Source organism: Anas acuta, unplaced genomic scaffold (assembly GCF_963932015.1).
Source record: "Anas acuta unplaced genomic scaffold, bAnaAcu1.1 SCAFFOLD_51, whole genome shotgun sequence".
In the NCBI taxonomy this organism is placed as follows: domain Eukaryota; kingdom Metazoa; phylum Chordata; class Aves; order Anseriformes; family Anatidae; genus Anas; species Anas acuta.
The window spans coordinates 73052-98363 of record NW_027076156.1 but is presented as its reverse complement, the minus strand read 5'-3'; positions in this window follow the sequence as shown (position 1 = coordinate 98363).

The window sequence follows — 25312 nt, the reverse complement described above, 5'->3', positions numbered from 1 at the left end:
GGTCCAGTTGCATGTGGGGCTGCATAAAGGCTCCCCTGGGGAGTTCACTTGTACCCAAAGCCTTCCTTTGGGGGCACTTCTGGATGGGTGAATGGGGCTTGAAACGCATTTTCTGGAGCCCGAGTTTTCAGTCTTCTGCCATGGTGGCTAGGGGTATATTTAGGGTTGCTCGTAAACAGTGAACCTGGAGGGTCCAGTTGCATGTGGGGCTGCATAAAGGCTCCCCTGGGGAGTTCACTTGTACCCAAAGCCTTCCTTTGGGGGCACTTTTGGATGGTCGAATGGGGCTTATAGCACGTTTTCTGGGGCCCGATTTTTCAGTCGTCTGCCCTGCGGGCCAGGGTTATATTTAGGGTTGCTGTGAAAGAGCGAATACGGAGGGTCCAGTTGCATGTGGGGCTGTGTTAAGGCTCCCCTGGGGAGTTCAGTTGTACACAAAGGCTTTCTCTGGGGGCACTTTTGTATGGGCGAATGGTGCTCGTAACACATTTACTGTGGCCCGATCTTTCAGTCGACTGCCAGGCGTGCTAGGGCTATATTTAGGCTTGCGGTGAAAGAGTGAACCCGGAGGCTCCAGTTGCATGTGGGGCTGCATAAAGGCTCCCCTGGGGAGTCCAGTTGTACCCAAAGCCTTCCTTTGGGCGCACTTCTTGATGGGTGAATGGGGCTTGAAACGCATTTTCTGGAGCCCGAGTTTTCAGCCTTCTGCCATTTTGGCTAGGGTTATATTTAGTGTTGCTCGTAAGCAGTGAACAAGGAGGGTCGAGATGCATGTGGGGCTGCGTAAAGGCTGTGGCTGCCAGCCGTGTCGAGAAGGGGAGGCTGTCGTTCAGCGGCTCGGAGTTACGCAGTGCTGGGGACCGGTGATTCAGACAGTGCAGAGCGGCGGGCGTCCGGATGTGGACCCTGGGCTTCGGTCCTGGGCGACGTGTATGCTAGCCGCGCCGGGGTCCGGGTCCCGCCTTCGGCAGCTCGACGAAAGTGATCGCAAGACACGGTTGTGCGGCCACAAGCGCTGTGGCTGCCAGCCGTGTCGAGAAGTGGAGGCTGTCGTTCAGCGGCTCGGAGTTACGCAGTGCCGGGGACCGGGGATTCAGACAGTCCAGAGCGGCAGGCGTCCGGATGTGGACCCTGGGCTACGGTCCTGGGCGACGTGTGTGCTAGCCGCGCCGGGGTCCGGGTCCCGCCTTGGGCGGCTCGACGAAAGTGATCGCAAGACACGGTTGTGCGGCCACAAGCGCTGTGGCTGCCAGCATTGCCGCGAAGCAGGAAGCTGTGTTCCGTTCTCTCGGCAACTATCCGTACTGGAGCGGCAGCCGTCTTTCCCGAACGCCAAGACTCCGGTCCTGGGAGACGTGTATGCTAGCCGAGCAAGGGTAAGAATCCCGTTTCGGGCGGATTGGGGACAACGATCCCATGACACGGTTGTCCGGCCACGAGCGGCATGGGAGCCAGACTTGCCGCGAAGCGTGCGGCTGTCCACTGCCGGCTCGTGGGCTGGCAGTCGCGGGGCCAAGGGGTTCTGTCCTGTACGGAGCGGCGGCCGTCCGTCCCGAACAACCACGCTCCTATCCTGGCGACGTGTGTGCTAGCCGCACTAGGACCCGGTCGAACCTCTGTCGGCTCCGCTATTTCGATCGCAGGAAACGTGTGTCCCTCTACGGGCTGCGTGGGTCCGGCTTCCCGAGCCCCTCGGCTCCGGTCCTGCGCGACGTGTGTGCTAGCCGCACCGGGGTCCGGGTCCCGCCTTGGGCGGCTCGACTAAAATGATCGCAAGATACGGGTGACCCGCCACAAGCGGTGTGGCTGCCAGCCTTGCCGCGAAGCGTGTGGCTGTCCTCCGCCGGCTCGTGGGCTGGCAGTCGCGGGGACATGGGGTTCTGTCCTCTACGGAGCGGCAGCCGTCCGTCCCGAACAACCACGCTCCTATGCTGGGCGACGTGTGTGCTAGCCGCACTGGGGTCCGGGTTCTGTCTTGGGCGAATCGGGGAAGGAGATCCCACGACACAGTGGTCCGGCCACGAGCTGCATGCGTAGCAGCCGTGTCGTGAAACAGGTGGCTGTCATCCTCTGGCTCGGGGGCTGGTTGTCCCCGAGACGAAAGCTTCTGTCCTGTCCGGAGCGGCGGCCGTCCTTCCCGAACAGCCACGCTCCGGTCCTGGGCGATGTGTGTGCTAGCCGCACTAGGACCCGGTCGAACCTCTGTCGGCTCCGCTATTTCGATCGCAGGAAACGTGTGTCCCTCTACGGGCTGCGTGGGTCCGGCTTCCCGAGCCCCTAGGCTCCGGTCCTGCGCGACGTGTGTGCTAGCCGCACCGGGGTCCGGGTCCCGTCTCGGGCGGACTGGGGACAACGATCCCAAGACACGGTTGTCCGGCCACGAGCGGCATGGGAGTCAGACTTGCCGCGAAGCGTCAGGCTTTCGTTCAGCGGCTAGGAGTTACGCCGTCCCTGGGACCGGGGATTCAGACATTCCAGAGCGGCAGGCGTCCGGATGTGGACCCTGGGCTTCGGTCCTGGGCGACGTGTGTGCTAGCCGCACCGGGGTCCGGGTCCCGCCTTGGGCGGCTCGACTAAAATGATCGCAAGACACGGGTGACCGTCCACAAGCGGTGTGCCTGCCAGACTTGCCGCGAAGCGTGTGGCTGTCCTCCGCCGGCTCGTGGGCTGGCAGTCGCGGGGACATGGGGTTCTGTCGTCTACGGAGCGGCAGGCGTCCGTCCCGAACAACCACGCTCCTATCCTGGGCGACGTGTGTGCTAGCCGCACTGGGTTCCGGGTTCTGTCTTGGGCGGCTCGGGGAAGGAGATCCCACGACACAGTGGTCCGGCCACGAGCTGCATGAGTAGAAGCCGTGTCGTGAAACAGGAGGCTGTCATCCTCTGGCTCGGGGGCTGGTTGTCCCCGAGACGAACGCTTCTGTCCTGTCCGGAGCGGCCGCCGTCCTTCCCGAACAGCCACGCTCCGGTCCCGGGCGATGTGTGTGCTAGCCGCACTAGGACCCGGTCGAACCTCTGTCGGCTCCGCTATTTCGATCGCAGGAAACGTGTGTTCCTCTACGGGCTGCGTGGGTCCGGCTTCCCGAGCCCCTAGGCTCCGGTCCTGCGCGACGTGTGTGCTAGCCGCACCGGGGTCCGGGTCCCGTCTCGGGCGGACTGGGGACAACGATCCCAAGACACGGTTGTCCGGCCACGAGCGGCATGGGAGTCAGACTTGCCGCGAAGCGTCAGGCTTTCGTTCAGCGGCTAGGAGTTACGCCGTCCCTGGGACCGGGGATTCAGACATTCCAGAGCGGCAGGCGTCCGGATGTGGACCCTGGGCTTCGGTCCTGGGCGACGTGTGTGCTAGCCGCACCGGGGTCCGGGTCCCGCCTTGGGCGGCTCGACGAAAGTGATCGCAAGACACGGGTGACCGTCCACAAGCGGTGTGGGTGCCAGCCTTGCCGCGAAGCAGGAAGCTGTGTTCCGTTCGCTCGGGAGCCGTCCGTCCCGGAGAGGCCGCCGTCTTTCCCGAACGCCAAGACTCCGGTCCTGGGAGACGTGTATGCTAGCCGCGCAAGGGTAAGAATGCCGTTTCGGGCGGATTGGGGACAACGATCCCATGACATGGTTGTCGGCCACGAGCGGCATGGGAGCCAGACTTGCCGCGAAGCGTGCGGCTGTCCTCCGCCGGTTCGTGGGCTGGCAGTCGCGGGGACATGGAGTTCTGTCCTCTCCGGTGCGGCAGCCGTCCGTCCCGAACAACCACGCTCCTATCCTGGGCGACGTGTGTGCTAGCCGCACTGGGTTCCGGGTTCTGTCTTGGGCGAATCGGGGAAGGAGATCCCACGACACAGTGGTCCGGCCACGAGCTGCATGCGTAGCAGCCGTGTCGTGAAACACGAGGCTGTCATCCTCTGGCTCGGGGGCTGGTTGTCCCCGAGACGAAAGCTTCTGTCCTGTCCGGAGCGGCGGCCGTCCTTCCCGTACAGCCACGCTCCGGTCCTGGGCAATGTGTGTGCTAGCCGCACTAGGACCCGGTCGAACCTCTGTCGGCTCCGCTATTTCGATCGCAGGAAACGTGCGTCCCTCTACGGGCTGAGTGGGTCCGGCTTCCCGAGCCCCTAGGCTCCGGTCCTGCGCGACGTGTGTGCTAGCCGCACCGGGGTCCGGGTCCCGTCTCGGGCGGACTGGGGACAACGATCCCAAGACACGGTTGTCCGGCCACGAGCGGCATGGGAGTCAGACTTGCCGCGAAGCGTCAGGCTTTCGTTCAGCGGCTAGGAGTTACGCCGTCCCTGGGACCGGGGATTCAGACATTCCAGAGCGGCAGGCGTCCGGATGTGGACCCTGGGCTTCGGTCCTGGGCGACGTGTGTGCTAGCCGCACCGGGGTCCGGGTCCCGCCTTGGGCGGCTCGACTAAAATGATCGCAAGACACGGGTGACCGTCCACAAGCGGTGTGGGTGCCAGCCTTGCCGCGAAGCAGGAAGCTGTGTTCCGTTCGCTCGGGAGCCGTCCGTCCCGGAGAGGCCGCCGTCTTTCCCGAACGCCAAGACTCCTATCCTGGGCGACGTGTGTGCTAGCCGCACTGGGGTCCGGGTGGGACCTCGGTCGGCTCCGCTCTTTCTATGGCAGGACACGAGTGTCCCTCCACGGGCAGCGTGGGTCCGGCTTCCCGAGCCCTTTGACTCCATCCTGGGTGTCGTGTTTGCTCGCCGCACCGGGGTCCGGATCCCATTTCGGGCGCCTCAGGGAAGGAGATCCTACGACACGGTTGTCCGGCCACAAGCGCTGTGGCTGCCAGCCGTGTCGAGAAGTGGAGGCTGTCGTTTAGCGGCTCGGAGTTACGCAGTGCCGGGGACCGGGGATTCAGACAGTCCAGAGCGGCAGGCGTCCGGATGTGGAACCTGGGCTTCGGTCCTGGGCGACGTGTGTGCTAGCCGCACTAGGACCCGGTCGAACCTCTGTCGGCTCCGCTATTTCGATCGCAGGAAACGTGTGTCCCTCTACGGGCTGCGTGGGTCCGGCTACCCGAGCCCCTCGGCTCCGGTCCTGCGCGACGTGTGTGCTAGCCGCACCGGGGTCCGGGTCCCGCCTTGGGCGGCTCGACGAAAGTGATCGCAAGACACGGGTAACCGGCCACAAGCGGTGTGGGTGCCAGCCTTGCCGCGAAGCAGGAACTTGTGTTCCGTTCTCTCGGCAACTATTCGTCCCGGAGCGGCCGCCGTCTTTCCCGAACGCCAAGACTCCGGTCCTGGGAGACGTGTATGCTAGCCGAGCAAGGGTAAGAATCCCGTTTCGGGCGGATTGGGGACAACGATCCCATGACACGGTTGTCCGGCCACGAGCGGCATGGGAGCCAGACTTGCCGCGAAGCGTGCGGCTGTCCACTGCCGGCTCGTGGGCTGGCAGTCGCGGGGCCAAGGGGTTCTGTCCTGTACGGAGCGGCGGCCGTCCGTCCCGAACAACCACGCTCCTATCCTGGCGACGTGTGTGCTAGCCGCACTGGGGTCCGGGTGGGACCTCGGTCGGCTCAGGTCTTTCGATCGCAGGACACGAGTGTCCCTCCACGGGCAGCGTGGGTCCGGCTTCCCGAGCCCTTTGACTCCATCCTGGGTGTCGTGTTTGCTCGCCGCACCGGGGTCCGGATCCCATTTCGGGCGCCTCAGGGAAGGAGATCCTACGACACGGTTGTGCGGCCACAAGCGCTGTGGCTGCCAGCCGTGTCGAGAAGTGGAGGCTGTCGTTCAGCGGCTCGGAGTTACGCAGTGCCGGGGACCGGGGATTCAGACAGTCCAGAGCGGCAGGCGTCCGGATATGGACCCTGGGCTTCGGTCCTGGGCGACGTGTGTGCTAGCCGCACTAGGACCCGGTCGAACCTCTGTCGGCTCCGCTATTTCGATCGCAGGAAACGTGTGTCCCTCTACGGGCAGCGTGGGTCCGGCTTCCCGAGCCCCTAGGCACCGGTCCTGGGCTACGTGTGTGCTAGCCGCACTGGGGTCCGGGTTCTGTCTTGGGCGGCTCGGGGAAGGAGATCCCACGACACAGTGGTCCGGCCACGAGCTGCATGCGTAGAAGCCGTGTCGTGAAACAGGAGGCTGTCATCTTCTGGCTCGGGGGCTGGCTGTCCCCGAGACGAAAGCTTCTGTCCTGTCCGGAGCGGCGGCCGTCCTTCCCGAACAGCCACGCTCCGGTCCCGGGCGATGTGTGTGCTAGCCGCACTAGGACCCGGTCGAACCTCTGTCGGCTCCGCTATTTCGATCGCAGGCAACGTGTGTCCCTCTACGGGCTGCGTGGGTCCGGCTTCCCGAGCCCCTAGGCTCCGGTCCTGCGCGACGTGTGTGCTAGCCGCACCGGGGTCCGGGTCCCGCCTTGGGCGGCTCGACTAAAATGATCGCAAGATACGGGTGACCCGCCACAAGCGGTGTGGCTGCCAGCCTTGCCGCGAAGCGTGTGGCTGTCCTCCGCCGGCTCGTGGGCTGGCAGTCGCGGGGACATGGGGTTCTGTCCTCTACGGAGCGGCAGCCGTCCGTCCCGAACAACCACGCTCCTATGCTGGGCGACGTGTGTGCTAGCCGCACTGGGGTCCGGGTTCTGTCTTGGGCGAATCGGGGAAGGAGATCCCACGACACAGTGGTCCGGCCACGAGCTGCATGCGTAGCAGCCGTGTCGTGAAACAAGAGGCTGTCATCCTCTGGCTCGGGGGCTGACTGTCCCCGAGACGAAAGCTTCTGTCCTGTCCGGAGCGGCGGCCGTCCTTCCCGAACAGCCACGCTCCGGTCCCGGGCGATGTGTGTGCTAGCCGCACTAGGACCCGGTCGAACCTCTGTCGGCTCCGCTATTTCGATCGCAGGACAGGAGTGTCCCTCCACGGGCAGCGTGGGTCCAGCTTCCCGAGCCCTTTGACTCCATCCTGGGTGTCGTGTTTGCTCGTCGCACCGGGGTCCGGATCCCATTTCGGGCGCCTCGGGGAAGGAGATCCTACGACACGGTTGTCCGGCCACAAGCGCTGTGGCTGCCAGCCGTGTCGAGAAGTGGAGGCTGTCGTTCAGCGGCTCGGAGTTACGCAGTGCCGGGGACCGGGGAGTCAGACAGTCCAGAGCGGCAGGCGTCCGGATATGGACCCTGGGCTTCGGTCCTGGGCGACGTGTGTGCTAGCCGCACTGGGGTCCGGGTTCTGTCTTGGGCGAATCGGGGAAGGAGATCCCACGACACAGTGGTCCGGCCACGAGCTGCATGCGTAGCAGCCGTGTCGTGAAACAGGTGGCTGTCATCCTCTGGCTCGGGGGCTGGTTGTCCCCGAGACGAAAGCTTTTGTCCTGTCCGGAGCGGCGGCCGTCCTTCCCGAACAGCCACGCTCCGGTCCTGGGCGATGTGTGTGCTAGCCGCACTAGGACCCGGTCGAACCTCTGTCGGCTCCGCTATTTCGATCGCAGGAAACGTGTGTCCCTCTACGGGCTGCGTGGGTCCGGCTTCCCGAGCCCCTAGGCTCCGGTCCTGCGCGACGTGTGTGCTAGCCGCACCGGGGTCCGGGTCCCGTCTCGGGCGGACTGGGGACAACGATCCCAAGACACGTTTGTCCGGCCACGAGCGGCATGGGAGTCAGACTTGCCGCGAAGCGTCAGGCTTTCGTTCAGCGGCTAGGAGTTACGCCGTCCCTGGGACCGGGGATTCAGACATTCCAGAGCGGCAGGCGTCCGGATGTGGACCCTGGGCTTCGGTCCTGGGCGACGTGTGTGCTAGCCGCACCGGGGTCCGGGTCCCGCCTTGGGCGGCTCGACTAAAATGATCGCAAGACACGGGTGACCGTCCACAAGCGGTGTGGGTGCCAGCCTTGCCGCGAAGCAGGAAGCTGTGTTCCGTTCGCTCGGGAGCCGTCCGTCCCGGAGAGGCCGCCGTCTTTCCCGAACGTCAAGACTCCTATCCTGGGCGACGTGTGTGCTAGCCGCACTGGGGTCCGGGTGGGACCTCGGTCGGCTCCGCTCTTTCTATGGCAGGACACGAGTGTCCCTCCACGGGCAGCGTGGGTCCGGCTTCCCGAGCCCTTTGACTCCATCCTGGGTGTCGTGTTTGCTCGCCGCACCGGGGTCCGGATCCCATTTCGGGCGCCTCAGGGAAGGAGATCCTACGACACGGTTGTCCGGCCACAAGCGCTGTGGCTGCCAGCCGTGTCGAGAAGTGGAGGCTGTCGTTTAGCGGCTCGGAGTTACGCAGTGCCGGGGACCGGGGATTCAGACAGTCCAGAGCGGCAGGCGTCCGGATGTGGACCCTGGGCTTCGGTCCTGGGCGACGTGTGTGCTAGCCGCACTAGGACCCGGTCGAACCTCTGTCGGCTCCGCTATTTCGATCGCAGGAAACGTGTGTCCCTCTACGGGCTGCGTGGGTCCGGCTACCCGAGCCCCTCGGCTCCGGTCCTGCGCGACGTGTGTGCTAGCCGCACCGGGGTCCGGGTCCCGCCTTGGGCGGCTCGACGAAAGTGATCGCAAGACACGGGTAACCGGCCACAAGCGGTGTGGGTGCCAGCCTTGCCGCGAAGCAGGAACTTGTGTTCCGTTCTCTCGGCAACTATTCGTCCCGGAGCGGCCGCCGTCTTTCCCGAACGCCAAGACTCCGGTCCTGGGAGACGTGTATGCTAGCCGAGCAAGGGTAAGAATCCCGTTTCGGGCGGATTGGGGACAACGATCCCATGACACGGTTGTCCGGCCACGAGCGGCATGGGAGCCAGACTTGCCGCGAAGCGTGCGGCTGTCCACTGCCGGCTCGTGGGCTGGCAGTCGCGGGGCCAAGGGGTTCTGTCCTGTACGGAGCGGCGGCCGTCCGTCCCGAACAACCACGCTCCTATCCTGGCGACGTGTGTGCTAGCCGCACTGGGGTCCGGGTGGGACCTCGGTCGGCTCAGGTCTTTCGATCGCAGGACACGAGTGTCCCTCCACGGGCAGCGTGGGTCCGGCTTCCCGAGCCCTTTGACTCCATCCTGGGTGTCGTGTTTGCTCGCCGCACCGGGGTCCGGATCCCATTTCGGGCGCCTCAGGGAAGGAGATCCTACGACACGGTTGTGCGGCCACAAGCGCTGTGGCTGCCAGCCGTGTCGAGAAGTGGAGGCTGTCGTTCAGCGGCTCGGAGTTACGCAGTGCCGGGGACCGGGGATTCAGACAGTCCAGAGCGGCAGGCGTCCGGATATGGACCCTGGGCTTCGGTCCTGGGCGACGTGTGTGCTAGCCGCACTAGGACCCGGTCGAACCTCTGTCGGCTCCGCTATTTCGATCGCAGGAAACGTGTGTCCCTCTACGGGCAGCGTGGGTCCGGCTTCCCGAGCCCCTAGGCACCGGTCCTGGGCTACGTGTGTGCTAGCCGCACTGGGGTCCGGGTTCTGTCTTGGGCGGCTCGGGGAAGGAGATCCCACGACACAGTGGTCCGGCCACGAGCTGCATGCGTAGAAGCCGTGTCGTGAAACAGGAGGCTGTCATCTTCTGGCTCGGGGGCTGGCTGTCCCCGAGACGAAAGCTTCTGTCCTGTCCGGAGCGGCGGCCGTCCTTCCCGAACAGCCACGCTCCGGTCCCGGGCGATGTGTGTGCTAGCCGCACTAGGACCCGGTCGAACCTCTGTCGGCTCCGCTATTTCGATCGCAGGCAACGTGTGTCCCTCTACGGGCTGCGTGGGTCCGGCTTCCCGAGCCCCTAGGCTCCGGTCCTGCGCGACGTGTGTGCTAGCCGCACCGGGGTCCGGGTCCCGCCTTGGGCGGCTCGACTAAAATGATCGCAAGATACGGGTGACCCGCCACAAGCGGTGTGGCTGCCAGCCTTGCCGCGAAGCGTGTGGCTGTCCTCCGCCGGCTCGTGGGCTGGCAGTCGCGGGGACATGGGGTTCTGTCCTCTACGGAGCGGCAGCCGTCCGTCCCGAACAACCACGCTCCTATGCTGGGCGACGTGTGTGCTAGCCGCACTGGGGTCCGGGTTCTGTCTTGGGCGAATCGGGGAAGGAGATCCCACGACACAGTGGTCCGGCCACGAGCTGCATGCGTAGCAGCCGTGTCGTGAAACAAGAGGCTGTCATCCTCTGGCTCGGGGGCTGACTGTCCCCGAGACGAAAGCTTCTGTCCTGTCCGGAGCGGCGGCCGTCCTTCCCGAACAGCCACGCTCCGGTCCCGGGCGATGTGTGTGCTAGCCGCACTAGGACCCGGTCGAACCTCTGTCGGCTCCGCTATTTCGATCGCAGGACAGGAGTGTCCCTCCACGGGCAGCGTGGGTCCAGCTTCCCGAGCCCTTTGACTCCATCCTGGGTGTCGTGTTTGCTCGTCGCACCGGGGTCCGGATCCCATTTCGGGCGCCTCGGGGAAGGAGATCCTACGACACGGTTGTCCGGCCACAAGCGCTGTGGCTGCCAGCCGTGTCGAGAAGTGGAGGCTGTCGTTCAGCGGCTCGGAGTTACGCAGTGCCGGGGACCGGGGAGTCAGACAGTCCAGAGCGGCAGGCGTCCGGATATGGACCCTGGGCTTCGGTCCTGGGCGACGTTTGTGCTAGCCGCACTGGGGTCCGGGTTCTGTCTTGGGCGAATCGGGGAAGGAGATCCCACGACACAGTGGTCCGGCCACGAGCTGCATGCGTAGCAGCCGTGTCGTGAAACAGGTGGCTGTCATCCTCTGGCTCGGGGGCTGGTTGTCCCCGAGACGAAAGCTTTTGTCCTGTCCGGAGCGGCGGCCGTCCTTCCCGAACAGCCACGCTCCGGTCCTGGGCGATGTGTGTGCTAGCCGCACTAGGACCCGGTCGAACCTCTGTCGGCTCCGCTATTTCGATCGCAGGAAACGTGTGTCCCTCTACGGGCTGCGTGGGTCCGGCTTCCCGAGCCCCTAGGCTCCGGTCCTGCGCGACGTGTGTGCTAGCCGCACCGGGGTCCGGGTCCCGTCTCGGGCGGACTGGGGACAACGATCCCAAGACACGTTTGTCCGGCCACGAGCGGCATGGGAGTCAGACTTGCCGCGAAGCGTCAGGCTTTCGTTCAGCGGCTAGGAGTTACGCCGTCCCTGGGACCGGGGATTCAGACATTCCAGAGCGGCAGGCGTCCGGATGTGGACCCTGGGCTTCGGTCCTGGGCGACGTGTGTGCTAGCCGCACCGGGGTCCGGGTCCCGCCTTGGGCGGCTCGACTAAAATGATCGCAAGACACGGGTGACCGTCCACAAGCGGTGTGGGTGCCAGCCTTGCCGCGAAGCAGGAAGCTGTGTTCCGTTCGCTCGGGAGCCGTCCGTCCCGGAGAGGCCGCCGTCTTTCCCGAACGCCAAGACTCCTATCCTGGGCGACGTGTGTGCTAGCCGCACTGGGGTCCGGGTGGGACCTCGGTCGGCTCCGCTCTTTCTATGGCAGGACACGAGTGTCCCTCCACGGGCAGCGTGGGTCCGGCTTCCCGAGCCCTTTGACTCCATCCTGGGTGTCGTGTTTGCTCGCCGCACCGGGGTCCGGATCCCATTTCGGGCGCCTCAGGGAAGGAGATCCTACGACACGGTTGTCCGGCCACAAGCGCTGTGGCTGCCAGCCGTGTCGAGAAGTGGAGGCTGTCGTTTAGCGGCTCGGAGTTACGCAGTGCCGGGGACCGGGGATTCAGACAGTCCAGAGCGGCAGGCGTCCGGATGTGGACCCTGGGCTTCGGTCCTGGGCGACGTGTGTGCTAGCCGCACTGGGTTCCGGGTTCTGTCTTGGGCGAATCGGGGAAGGAGATCCCACGACACAGTGGTCCGGCCACGAGCTGCATGCGTAGCAGCCGTGTCGTGAAACACGAAGCTGTCATCCTTTGGCTCGGGGGCTGGTTGTCCCCGAGACGAAAGCTTCTGTCCTGTCCGGAGCGGCGGCCGTCCTTCCCGAAGAGCGACGCTCCGGTCCCGGGCGATGTGTGTGCTAGCCGCACTAGGACCCGGTCGAACCTCTGTCGGCTCCCCTATTTCGATCGCAGGAAACGTGTGTTCCTCTACGGGCTGCGTGGGTCCGGCTTCCCGAGCCCCTAGGCTCCGGTCCTGCGCGACGTGTGTGCTAGCCGCACCGGGGTCCGGGTCCCGTCTCGGGCGGACTGGGGACAACGATCCCAAGACACGGTTGTCCGGCCACGAGCGGCATGGGAGTCAGACTTGCCGCGAAGCGTCAGGCTTTCGTTCAGCGGCTAGGAGTTACGCCGTCCCTGGGACCGGGGATTCAGACATTCCAGAGCGGCAGGCGTCCGGATGTGGACCCTGGGCTTCGGTCCTGGGCGACGTGTGTGCTAGCCGCACCGGGGTCCGGGTCCCGCCTTGGGCGGCTCGACGAAAGTGATCGCAAGACACGGGTGACCGTCCACAAGCGGTGTGGGTGCCAGCCTTGCCGCGAAGCAGGAAGCTGTGTTCCGTTCGCTCGGGAGCCGTCCGTCCCGGAGAGGCCGCCGTCTTTCCCGAACGCCAAGACTCCTATCCTGGGCGACGTGTGTGCTAGCCGCACTGGGGTCCGGGTGGGACCTCGGTCGGCTCCGCTCTTTCTATGGCAGGACACGAGTGTCCCTCCACGGGCAGCGTGGGTCCGGCTTCCCGAGCCCTTTGACTCCATCCTGGGTGTCGTGTTTGCTCGCCGCACCGGGGTCCGGATCCCATTTCGGGCGCCTCAGGGAAGGAGATCCTACGACACGGTTGTCCGGCCACAAGCGCTGTGGCTGCCAGCCGTGTCGAGAAGTGGAGGCTGTCGTTTAGCGGCTCGGAGTTACGCAGTGCCGGGGACCGGGGATTCAGACAGTCCAGAGCGGCAGGCGTCCGGATGTGGACCCTGGGCTTCGGTCCTGGGCGACGTGTGTGCTAGCCGCACTGGGTTCCGGGTTCTGTCTTGGGCGAATCGGGGAAGGAGATCCCACGACACAGTGGTCCGGCCACGAGCTGCATGCGTAGCAGCCGTGTCGTGAAACACGAAGCTGTCATCCTTTGGCTCGGGGGCTGGTTGTCCCCGAGACGAAAGCTTCTGTCCTGTCCGGAGCGGCGGCCGTCCTTCCCGAAGAGCGACGCTCCGGTCCCGGGCGATGTGTGTGCTAGCCGCACTAGGACCCGGTCGAACCTCTGTCGGCTCCCCTATTTCGATCGCAGGAAACGTGTGTTCCTCTACGGGCTGCGTGGGTCCGGCTTCCCGAGCCCCTAGGCTCCGGTCCTGCGCGACGTGTGTGCTAGCCGCACCGGGGTCCGGGTCCCGTCTCGGGCGGACTGGGGACAACGATCCCAAGACACGGTTGTCCGGCCACGAGCGGCATGGGAGTCAGACTTGCCGCGAAGCGTCAGGCTTTCGTTCAGCGGCTAGGAGTTACGCCGTCCCTGGGACCGGGGATTCAGACATTCCAGAGCGGCAGGCGTCCGGATGTGGACCCTGGGCTTCGGTCCTGGGCGACGTGTGTGCTAGCCGCACCGGGGTCCGGGTCCCGCCTTGGGCGGCTCGACGAAAGTGATCGCAAGACACGGGTGACCGTCCACAAGCGGTGTGGGTGCCAGCCTTGCCGCGAAGCAGGAAGCTGTGTTCCGTTCGCTCGGGAGCCGTCCGTCCCGGAGAGGCCGCCGTCTTTCCCGAACGCCAAGACTCCTATCCTGGGCGACGTGTGTGCTAGCCGCACTGGGGTCCGGGTGGGACCTCGGTCGGCTCCGCTCTTTCTATGGCAGGACACGAGTGTCCCTCCACGGGCAGCGTGGGTCCGGCTTCCCGAGCCCTTTGACTCCATCCTGGGTGTCGTGTTTGCTCGCCGCACCGGGGTCCGGATCCCATTTCGGGCGCCTCAGGGAAGGAGATCCTACGACACGGTTGTCCGGCCACAAGCGCTGTGGCTGCCAGCCGTGTCGAGAAGTGGAGGCTGTCGTTTAGCGGCTCGGAGTTACGCAGTGCCGGGGACCGGGGATTCAGACAGTCCAGAGCGGCAGGCGTCCGGATGTGGACCCTGGGCTTCGGTCCTGGGCGACGTGTGTGCTAGCCGCACTGGGTTCCGGGTTCTGTCTTGGGCGAATCGGGGAAGGAGATCCCACGACACAGTGGTCCGGCCACTAGCTGCGTGCGTAGCAGCCGTGTCGTGAAACACGAAGCTGTCATCCTTTGGCTCGGGGGCTGGTTGTCCCCGAGACGAAAGCTTCTGTCCTGTCCGGAGCGGCGGCCGTCCTTCCCGAACAGCCACGCTCCGGTCCTGGGCAATGTGTGCGCTAGCTGCACTAGGACCCGGTCGAACCTCTGTCGGCTCCGCTATTTCGATCGCAGGAAACGTGTGTCCCTCTACGGGCTGCGTGGGTCCGGCTTCCCGAGCCCCTAGGCTCCGGTCCTGCGCGACGTGTGTGCTAGCCGCACCGGGGTCCGGATTCCATTTCGGGCGCCTCGGGGAAGGAGATCCTACGACACGGTTGTCCGGCCACAAGCGCTGTGGCTGCCAGCCGTGTCGAGAAGTGGAGGCTGTCGTTTAGCGGCTCGGAGTTACGCAGTGCCGGGGACCGGGGATTCAGACAATCCAGAGCGTCAGGCGTCCGGATGTGGACCATGGGCTTCGGTCCTGGGCGACGTGTACGCTAGCCGCGTCGGAGTCCGGGTCCCGCCTTGGGCGGCTCGACGAAAGTGATCGCAAGACTGGGATGAACGGCCACTAGCGGTGTGGCTGCCAGCCGTGACGAGAAGTGGAGGCTGTCGTTCAGCGGATCGGAGTTACGCAGTGCCGGGGACCGGGGATTCAGACAGTCCAGAGCGGCAGGCGTCCGGATGTGGACCCTGGGCTTCGGTCCTGGGCGACGTGTGTGCTAGCCGCACCGGGGTCCGAGTCCCGCCTTGGGCGGCTCGACTAAAATGATCGCAAGATACGGGTGACCCGCCACAAGCGGTGTGTCTGCCAGCCTTGCCGCGAAGCGTGTGGCTGTCCTCCGCCGGCTCGTGGGCTGGCAGTCGCGGGGTCATGGGGTTCTGTCCTCTACGGAGCGGCAGCCGTCCGTCCCGAACAACCACGCTCCTATCCTGGGCGACGTGTGTGCTAGCCGCACTGGGCTCCGGGTTCTGTCTTGGGCGAATCGGGGAAGGAGATCTCACGACAAAGTGGTCCGGCCACGAGCTGCATGCATAGCAGCCGTGTCGTGAAACAAGAGCCCCACTGGCTCGGGGGCTGGTTGTCCCCGAGACGAAAACTTCTGTCCTATCCGGAGCGGCGGCCGTCCTTCCCGAACAGCCACGCTCCGGTCCCGGGCGATGTGTGTGCTAGCCGCACTAGGACCCGGTCGAACCTCTGTCGGCTCCGCTATTTCGATCGCAGGAAACGTGTGTCCCTCTACGGGCTACGTGGGTCCGGCTTCCCGAGCCCCTAGGCTCCGGTCCTGTGCGACGTGTGTTCTAGCCGCGCCGGGGTCCGGGTCCCGCCTTGGGCGGCTCGACGAAAGTGATCGCAAGACACGGGTAACCGGCCACGAGCGGCGTGGGAGCCAGACTTGCCGCGAAGCGTGCGGCTGTCCTCCGCCGGTTCGTGGGCTGGCAGTCGCGGGGACATGGAGTTCTGTCCTCTCCGGTGCGGCAGCCGTCCGTCCCGAACAACCACGCTCCTATCCTGGGCGACGTGTGTGCTAGCCGCACTGGGTTCCGGGTTCTGTCTTGGGCGAATCGGGGAAGGAGATCCCACGACACAGTGGTCCGGCCACGAGCTGCATGCGTAGCAGCCGTGTCGTGAAACACGAGGCTGTCATCCTCTGGCTCGGGGGCTGGTTGTCCCCGAGACGAAAGCTTCTGTCCTGTCCGGAGCGGCGGCCGTCCTTCCCGAACAGCCACGCTCCGTTCCTGGGCGATGTGTGTGCTAGCCGCACTAGGACCCGGTCGAACCTCTGTCGGCTCCGCTATTTCGATCGCAGGAAACGTGTGTCCCTCTACGGGCTACGTGGGTCCGGCTTCCCGAGCCCCTAGGCTCCGGTCCTGCGCGACGTGTGTGCTAGCCGCACCGGGGTCCGGGTCCCGTCTCGGGCGGACTGGGGACAACGATCCCAAGACACGGTTGTCCGGCCACGAGCGGCATGGGAGTCAGACTTGCCGCGAAGCGTCAGGCTTTCGTTCAGCGGCTAGGAGTTACGCCGTCCCTGGGACCGGGGATTCAGACATTCCAGAGCGGCAGGCGTCCGGATGTGGACCCTGGGCTTCGGTCCTGGGCGACGTGTGTGCTAGCCGCACCGGGGTCCGGGTCCCGCCTTGGGCGGCTCGACGAAAGTGATCGCAAGACACGGGTGACCGTCCACAAGCGGTGTGGGTGCCAGCCTTGCCGCGAAGCAGGAAGCTGTGTTCCGTTCGCTCGGGAGCCGTCCGTCCCGGAGAGGCCGCCGTCTTTCCCGAACGCCAAGACTCCTATCCTGGGCGACGTGTGTGCTAGCCGCACTGGGGTCCGGGTGGGACCTCGGTCGGCTCCGCTCTTTCTATGGCAGGACACGAGTGTCCCTCCACGGGCAGCGTGGGTCCGGCTTCCCGAGCCCTTTGACTCCATCCTGGGTGTCGTGTTTGCTCGCCGCACCGGGGTCCGGATCCCATTTCGGGCGCCTCAGGGAAGGAGATCCTACGACACGGTTGTCCGGCCACAAGCGCTGTGGCTGCCAGCCGTGTCGAGAAGTGGAGGCTGTCGTTTAGCGGCTCGGAGTTACGCAGTGCCGGGGACCGGGGATTCAGACAGTCCAGAGCGGCAGGCGTCCGGATGTGGACCCTGGGCTTCGGTCCTGGGCGACGTGTGTGCTAGCCGCACTGGGTTCCGGGTTCTGTCTTGGGCGAATCGGGGAAGGAGATCCCACGACACAGTGGTCCGGCCACGAGCTGCGTGCGTAGCAGCCGTGTCGTGAAACACGAAGCTGTCATCCTTTGGCTCGGGGGCTGGTTGTCCCCGAGACGAAAGCTTCTGTCCTGTCCGGAGCGGCGGCCGTCCTTCCCGAACAGCCACGCTCCGGTCCTGGGCAATGTGTGCGCTAGCTGCACTAGGACCCGGTCGAACCTCTGTCGGCTCCGCTATTTCGATCGCAGGAAACGTGTGTCCCTCTACGGGCTGCGTGGGTCCGGCTTCCCGAGCCCCTAGGCTCCGGTCCTGCGCGACGTGTGTGCTAGCCGCACCGGGGTCCGGATTCCATTTCGGGCGCCTCGGGGAAGGAGATCCTACGACACGGTTGTCCGGCCACAAGCGCTGTGGCTGCCAGCCGTGTCGAGAAGTGGAGGCTGTCGTTTAGCGGCTCGGAGTTACGCAGTGCCGGGGACCGGGGATTCAGACAATCCAGAGCGTCAGGCGTCCGGATGTGGACCATGGGCTTCGGTCCTGGGCGACGTGTACGCTAGCCGCGTCGGAGTCCGGGTCCCGCCTTGGGCGGCTCGACGAAAGTGATCGCAAGACTGGGATGAACGGCCACTAGCGGTGTGGCTGCCAGCCGTGACGAGAAGTGGAGGCTGTCGTTCAGCGGATCGGAGTTACGCAGTGCCGGGGACCGGGGATTCAGACAGTCCAGAGCGGCAGGCGTCCGGATGTGGACCCTGGGCTTCGGTCCTGGGCGACGTGTGTGCTAGCCGCACCGGGGTCCGAGTCCCGCCTTGGGCGGCTCGACTAAAATGATCGCAAGATACGGGTGACCCGCCACAAGCGGTGTGTCTGCCAGCCTTGCCGCGAAGCGTGTGGCTGTCCTCCGCCGGCTCGTGGGCTGGCAGTCGCGGGGTCATGGGGTTCTGTCCTCTACGGAGCGGCAGCCGTCCGTCCCGAACAACCACGCTCCTATCCTGGGCGACGTGTGTGCTAGCCGCATTGGGCTCCGGGTTCTGTCTTGGGCGAATCGGGGAAGGAGATCTCACGACAAAGTGGTCCGGCCACGAGCTGCATGCATAGCAGCCGTGTCGTGAAACAAGAGCCCCACTGGCTCGGGGGCTGGTTGTCCCCGAGACGAAAGCTTCTGTCCTATCCGGAGCGGCGGCCGTCCTTCCCGAACAGCCACGCTCCGGTCCCGGGCGATGTGTGTGCTAGCCGCACTAGGACCCGGTCGAACCTCTGTCGGCTCCGCTATTTCGATCGCAGGAAACGTGTGTCCCTCTACGGGCTACGTGGGTCCGGCTTCCCGAGCCCCTAGGCTCCGGTCCTGTGCGACGTGTGTTCTAGCCGCGCCGGGGTCCGGGTCCCGCCTTGGGCGGCTCGACGAAAGTGATCGCAAGACACGGGTAACCGGCCACGAGCGGCGTGGGAGCCAGACTTGCCGCGAAGCGTGCGGCTGTCCTCCGCCGGTTCGTGGGCTGGCAGTCGCGGGGACATGGAGTTCTGTCCTCTCCGGTGCGGCAGCCGTCCGTCCCGAACAACCACGCTCCTATCCTGGGCGACGTGTGTGCTAGCCGCACTGGGTTCCGGGTTCTGTCTTGGGCGAATCGGGGAAGGAGATCCCACGACACAGTGGTCCGGCCACGAGCTGCATGCGTAGCAGCCGTGTCGTGAAACACGAGGCTGTCATCCTCTGGCTCGGGGGCTGGTTGTCCCCGAGACGAAAGCTTCTGTCCTGTCCGGAGCGGCGGCCGTCCTTCCCGAACAGCCACGCTCCGTTCCTGGGCGATGTGTGTGCTAGCCGCACTAGGACCCGGTCGAACCTCTGTCGGCTCCGCTCTTTCGATCGCAGGAAACGTGTGTCCCTCTACGGGCTACGTGGGTCCGGCTTCCCGAGCCCCTAGGCTCCGGTCCTGCGCGACGTGTGTGCTAGCCGCACCGGGGTCCGGGTCCCGTCTCGGGCGGACTGGGGACAACGATCCCAAGACACGGTTGTCCGGCCACGAGCGGCATGGGAGTCAGACTTGCCGCGAAGCGTCAGGCTTTCGTTCAGCGGCTAGGAGTTACGCCGTCCCTGGGACCGGGGATTCAGACATTCCAGAGCGGCAGGCGTCCGGATGTGGACCCTGGGCTTCGGTCCTGGGCGACGTGTGTGCTAGCCGCACCGGGGTCCGGGTCCCGCCTTGGGCGGCTCGACGAAAGTGATCGCAAGACACGGGTGACCGTCCACAAGCGGTGTGGGTGCCAGCCTTGCCGCGAAGCAGGAAGCTGTGTTCCGTTCGCTCGGGAGCCGTCCGTCCCGGAGAGGCCGCCGTCTTTCCCGAACGCCAAGACTCCTATCCTGGGCGACGTGTGTGCTAGCCGCACTGGGGTCCGGGTGGGACCTCGGTCGGCTCCGCTCTTTCTATGGCAGGACACGAGTGTCCCTCCACGGGCAGCGTGGGTCCGGCTTCCCGAGCCCTTTGACTCCATCCTGGGTGTCGTGTTTGCTCGCCGCACCGGGGTCCGGATCCCATTTCGGGCGCCTCAGGGAAGGAGATCCTACGACACGGTTGTCCGGCCACAAGCGCTGTGGCTGCCAGCCGTGTCGAGAAGTGGAGGCTGTCGTTTAGCGGCTCGGAGTTACGCAGTGCCGGGGACCGGGGAGTCAGACAGTCCAGAGCGGCAGGCGTCCGGATGTGGACCCTGGGCTTCGGTCCTGGGCGACGTGTGTGCTAGCCGCACTGGGTTCCGGGTTCTGTCTTGGGCGAATCGGGGAAGGAGATCCCACGACACAGTGGTCCGGCCACGAGCTGCGTGCGTAGCAGCCGTGTCGTGAAACACGAAGCTGTCATCCTTTGGCTCGGGGGCTGGTTGTCCCCGAGACGAAAGCTTCTGTCCTGTCCGGAGCGGCGGCCGTCCTTCCCGAACAGCCACGCTCCGGTCCTGGGCAATGTGTGCGCTAGCTGCACTAGGACCCGGTCGAACCTCTGTCGGCTCCGCTATTTCGATCGCAGGAAACGTGTGTCCCTCTACGGGCTGCGTGGGTCCGGCTTCCCGAGCCCCTAGGCTCCGGTCCTGCGCGACGTGTGTGCTAGCCGCACCGGGGTCCGGATTCCATTTCGGGCGCCTCGGGGAAGGAGATCCTACGACACGGTTGTCCGGCCACAAGCGCTGTGGCTGCCAGCCGTGTCGAGAAGTGGAGGCTGTCGTTTAGCGGCTCGGAGTTACGCAGTGCCGGGGACCGGGGATTCAGACAATCCAGAGCGTCAGGCGTCCGGATGTGGACCATGGGCTTCGGTCCTGGGCGACGTGTACGCTAGCCGCGTCGGAGTCCGGGTCCCGCCTTGGGCGGCTCGACGAAAGTGATCGCAAGACTGGGATGAACGGCCACTAGCGGTGTGGCTGCCAGCCGTGACGAGAAGTGGAGGCTGTCGTTCAGCGGATCGGAGTTACGCAGTGCCGGGGACCGGGGATTCAGACAGTCCAGAGCGGCAGGCGTCCGGATGTGGACCCTGGGCTTCGGTCCTGGGCGACGTGTGTGCTAGCCGCACCGGGGTCCGAGTCCCGCCTTGGGCGGCTCGACTAAAATGATCGCAAGATACGGGTGACCCGCCACAAGCGGTGTGTCTGCCAGCCTTGCCGCGAAGCGTGTGGCTGTCCTCCGCCGGCTCGTGGGCTGGCAGTCGCGGGGTCATGGGGTTCTGTCCTCTACGGAGCGGCAGCCGTCCGTCCCGAACAACCACGCTCCTATCCTGGGCGACGTGTGTGCTAGCCGCATTGGGCTCCGGGTTCTGTCTTGGGCGAATCGGGGAAGGAGATCTCACGACAAAGTGGTCCGGCCACGAGCTGCATGCATAGCAGCCGTGTCGTGAAACAAGAGCCCCACTGGCTCGGGGGCTGGTTGTCCCCGAGACGAAAGCTTCTGTCCTATCCGGAGCGGCGGCCGTCCTTCCCGAACAGCCACGCTCCGGTCCCGGGCGATGTGTGTGCTAGCCGCACTAGGACCCGGTCGAACCTCTGTCGGCTCCGCTATTTCGATCGCAGGAAACGTGTGTCCCTCTACGGGCTACGTGGGTCCGGCTTCCCGAGCCCCTAGGCTCCGGTCCTGTGCGACGTGTGTTCTAGCCGCGCCGGGGTCCGGGTCCCGCCTTGGGCGGCTCGACGAAAGTGATCGCAAGACACGGGTAACCGGCCACGAGCGGCGTGGGAGCCAGACTTGCCGCGAAGCGTGCGGCTGTCCTCCGCCGGTTCGTGGGCTGGCAGTCGCGGGGACATGGAGTTCTGTCCTCTCCGGTGCGGCAGCCGTCCGTCCCGAACAACCACGCTCCTATCCTGGGCGACGTGTGTGCTAGCCGCACTGGGTTCCGGGTTCTGTCTTGGGCGAATCGGGGAAGGAGATCCCACGACACAGTGGTCCGGCCACGAGCTGCATGCGTAGCAGCCGTGTCGTGAAACACGAGGCTGTCATCCTCTGGCTCGGGGGCTGGTTGTCCCCGAGACGAAAGCTTCTGTCCTGTCCGGAGCGGCAGCCGTCCTTCCCGAACAGCCACGCTCCGTTCCTGGGCGATGTGTGTGCTAGCCGCACTAGGACCCGGTCGAACCTCTGTCGGCTCCGCTCTTTCGATCGCAGGAAACGTGTGTCCCTCTACGGGCTACGTGGGTCCGGCTTCCCGAGCCCCTAGGCTCCGGTCCTGCGCGACGTGTGTGCTAGCCGCACCGGGGTCCGGGTCCCGTCTCGGGCGGACTGGGGACAACGATCCCAAGACACGGTTGTCCGGCCACGAGCGGCATGGGAGTCAGACTTGCCGCGAAGCGTCAGGCTTTCGTTCAGCGGCTAGGAGTTACGCCGTCCCTGGGACCGGGGATTCAGACATTCCAGAGCGGCAGGCGTCCGGATGTGGACCCTGGGCTTCGGTCCTGGGCGACGTGTGTGCTAGCCGCACCGGGGTCCGGGTCCCGCCTTGGGCGGCTCGACGAAAGTGATCGCAAGACACGGGTGACCGTCCACAAGCGGTGTGGGTGCCAGCCTTGCCGCGAAGCAGGAAGCTGTGTTCCGTTCGCTCGGGAGCCGTCCGTCCCGGAGAGGCCGCCGTCTTTCCCGAACGCCAAGACTCCTATCCTGGGCGACGTGTGTGCTAGCCGCACTGGGGTCCGGGTGGGACCTCGGTCGGCTCCGCTCTTTCTATGGCAGGACACGAGTGTCCCTCCACGGGCAGCGTGGGTCCGGCTTCCCGAGCCCTTTGACTCCATCCTGGGTGTCGTGTTTGCTCGCCGCACCGGGGTCCGGATCCCATTTCGGGCGCCTCAGGGAAGGAGATCCTACGACACGGTTGTCCGGCCACAAGCGCTGTGGCTGCCAGCCGTGTCGAGAAGTGGAGGCTGTCGTTTAGCGGCTCGGAGTTACGCAGTGCCGGGGACCGGGGATTCAGACAGTCCAGAGCGGCAGGCGTCCGGATGTGGACCCTGGGCTTCGGTCCTGGGCGACGTGTGTGCTAGCCGCACTGGGTTCCGGGTTCTGTCTTGGGCGAATCGGGGAAGGAGATCCCACGACACAGTGGTCCGGCCACGAGCTGCGTGCGTAGCAGCCGTGTCGTGAAACACGAGGCTGTCATCCTTTGGCTCGGGGGCTGGTTGTCCCCGAGACGAAAGCTTCTGTCCTGTCCGGAGCGGCGGCCGTCCTTCCCGAACAGCCACGCTCCGGTCCTGGGCAATGTGTGCGCTAGCTGCACTAGGACCCGGTCGAACCTCTGTCGGCTCCGCTATTTCGATCGCAGGAAACGTGTGTCCCTCTACGGGCTGCGTGGGTCCGGCTTCCCGAGCCCCTAGGCTCCGGTCCTGCGCGACGTGTGTGCTAGCCGCACCGGGGTCCGGATTCCATTTCGGGCGCCTCGGGGAAGGAGATCCTACGACACGGTTGTCCGGCCACAAGCGCTGTGGCTGCCAGCCGTGTCGAGAAGTGGAGGCTGTCGTTTAGCGGCTCGGAGTTACGCAGTGCCGGGGACCGGGGATTCAGACAATCCAGAGCGTCAGGCGTCCGGATGTGGACCATGGGCTTCGGTCCTGGGCGACGTGTACGCTAGCCGCGTCGGAGTCCGGGTCCCGCCTTGGGCGGCTCGACGAAAGTGATCGCAAGACTGGGATGAACGGCCACTAGCGGTGTGGCTGCCAGCCGTGACGAGAAGTGGAGGCTGTCGTTCAGCGGATCGGAGTTACGCAGTGCCGGGGACCGGGGATTCAGACAGTCCAGAGCGGCAGGCGTCCGGATGTGGACCCTGGGCTTCGGTCCTGGGCGACGTGTGTGCTAGCCGCACCGGGGTCCGAGTCCCGCCTTGGGCGGCTCGACTAAAATGATCGCAAGATACGGGTGACCCGCCACAAGCGGTGTGTCTGCCAGCCTTGCCGCGAAGCGTGTGGCTGTCCTCCGCCGGCTCGTGGGCTGGCAGTCGCGGGGTCATGGGGTTCTGTCCTCTACGGAGCGGCAGCCGTCCGTCCCGAACAACCACGCTCCTATCCTGGGCGACGTGTGTGCTAGCCGCACTGGGCTCCGGGTTCTGTCTTGGGCGAATCGGGGAAGGAGATCTCACGACAAAGTGGTCCGGCCACGAGCTGCATGCATAGCAGCCGTGTCGTGAAACAAGAGCCCCACTGGCTCGGGGGCTGGTTGTCCCCGAGACGAAAGCTTCTGTCCTATCCGGAGCGGCGGCCGTCCTTCCCGAACAGCCACGCTCCGGTCCCGGGCGATGTGTGTGCTAGCCGCACTAGGACCCGGTCGAACCTCTGTCGGCTCCGCTATTTCGATCGCAGGAAACGTGTGTCCCTCTACGGGCTACGTGGGTCCGGCTTCCCGAGCCCCTAGGCTCCGGTCCTGCGCGACGTGTGTTCTAGCCGCGCCGGGGTCCGGGTCCCGCCTTGGGCGGCTCGACGAAAGTGATCGCAAGACACGGATAACCGGCCACGAGCGGCGTGGGAGCCAGACTTGCCGCGAAGCGTGCGGCTGTCCTCCGCCGGTTCGTGGGCTGGCAGTCGCGGGGACATGGAGTTCTGTCCTCTCCGGTGCGGCAGCCGTCCGTCCCGAACAACCACGCTCTTATCCTGGGCGACGTGTGTGCTAGCCGCACTGGGTTCCGGGTTCTGTCTTGGGCGAATCGGGGAAGGAGATCCCACGACACAGTGGTCCGGCCACGAGCTGCATGCGTAGCAGCCGTGTCGTGAAACACGAGGCTGTCATCCTCTGGCTCGGGGGCTGGTTGTCCCCGAGACGAAAGCTTCTGTCCTGTCCGGAGCGGCGGCCGTCCTTCCCGAACAGCCACGCTCCGTTCCTGGGCGATGTGTGTGCTAGCCGCACTAGGACCCGGTCGAACCTCTGTCGGCTCCGCTATTTCGATCGCAGGAAACGTGTGTCCCTCTACGGGCTACGTGGGTCCGGCTTCCCGAGCCCCTAGGCTCCGGTCCTGCGCGACGTGTGTGCTAGCCGCACCGGGGTCCGGGTCCCGTCTCGGGCGGACTGGGGACAACGATCCCAAGACACGGTTGTCCGGCCACGAGCGGCATGGGAGTCAGACTTGCCGCGAAGCGTCAGGCTTTCGTTCAGCGGCTAGGAGTTACGCCGTCCCTGGGACCGGGGATTCAGACATTCCAGAGCGGCAGGCGTCCGGATGTGGACCCTGGGCTTCGGTCCTGGGCGACGTGTGTGCTAGCCGCACCGGGGTCCGGGTCCCGCCTTGGGCGGCTCGACGAAAGTGATCGCAAGACACGGGTGACCGTCCACAAGCGGTGTGGGTGCCAGCCTTGCCGCGAAGCAGGAAGCTGTGTTCCGTTCGCTCGGGAGTCGTCCGTCCCGGAGAGGCCGCCGTCTTTCCCGAACGCCAAGACTCCTATCCTGGGCGACGTGTGTGCTAGCCGCACTGGGGTCCGGGTGGGACCTCGGTCGGCTCCGCTCTTTCTATGGCAGGACACGAGTGTCCCTCCACGGGCAGCGTGGGTCCGGCTTCCCGAGCCCTTTGACTCCATCCTGGGTGTCGTGTTTGCTCGCCGCACCGGGGTCCGGATCCCATTTCGGGCGCCTCAGGGAAGGAGATCCTACGACACGGTTGTCCGGCCACAAGCGCTGTGGCTGCCAGCCGTGTCGAGAAGTGGAGGCTGTCGTTTAGCGGCTCGGAGTTACGCAGTGCCGGGGACCGGGGATTCAGACAGTCCAGAGCGGCAGGCGTCCGGATGTGGACCCTGGGCTTCGGTCCTGGGCGACGTGTGTGCTAGCCGCACTGGGTTCCGGGTTCTGTCTTGGGCGAATCGGGGAAGGAGATCCCACGACACAGTGGTCCGGCCACTAGCTGCGTGCGTAGCAGCCGTGTCGTGAAACACGAGGCTGTCATCCTCTGGCTCGGGGGCTGGTTGTCCCCGAGACGAAAGCTTCTGTCCTGTCCGGAGCGGCGGCCGTCCTTCCCGAACAGCCACGCTCCGTTCCTGGGCGATGTGTGTGCTAGCCGCACTAGGACCCGGTCGAACCTCTGTCGGCTCCGCTATTTCGATCGCAGGAAACGTGTGTCCCTCTACGGGCTGCGTGGGTCCGGCTTCCCGAGCCCCTAGGCTCCGGTCC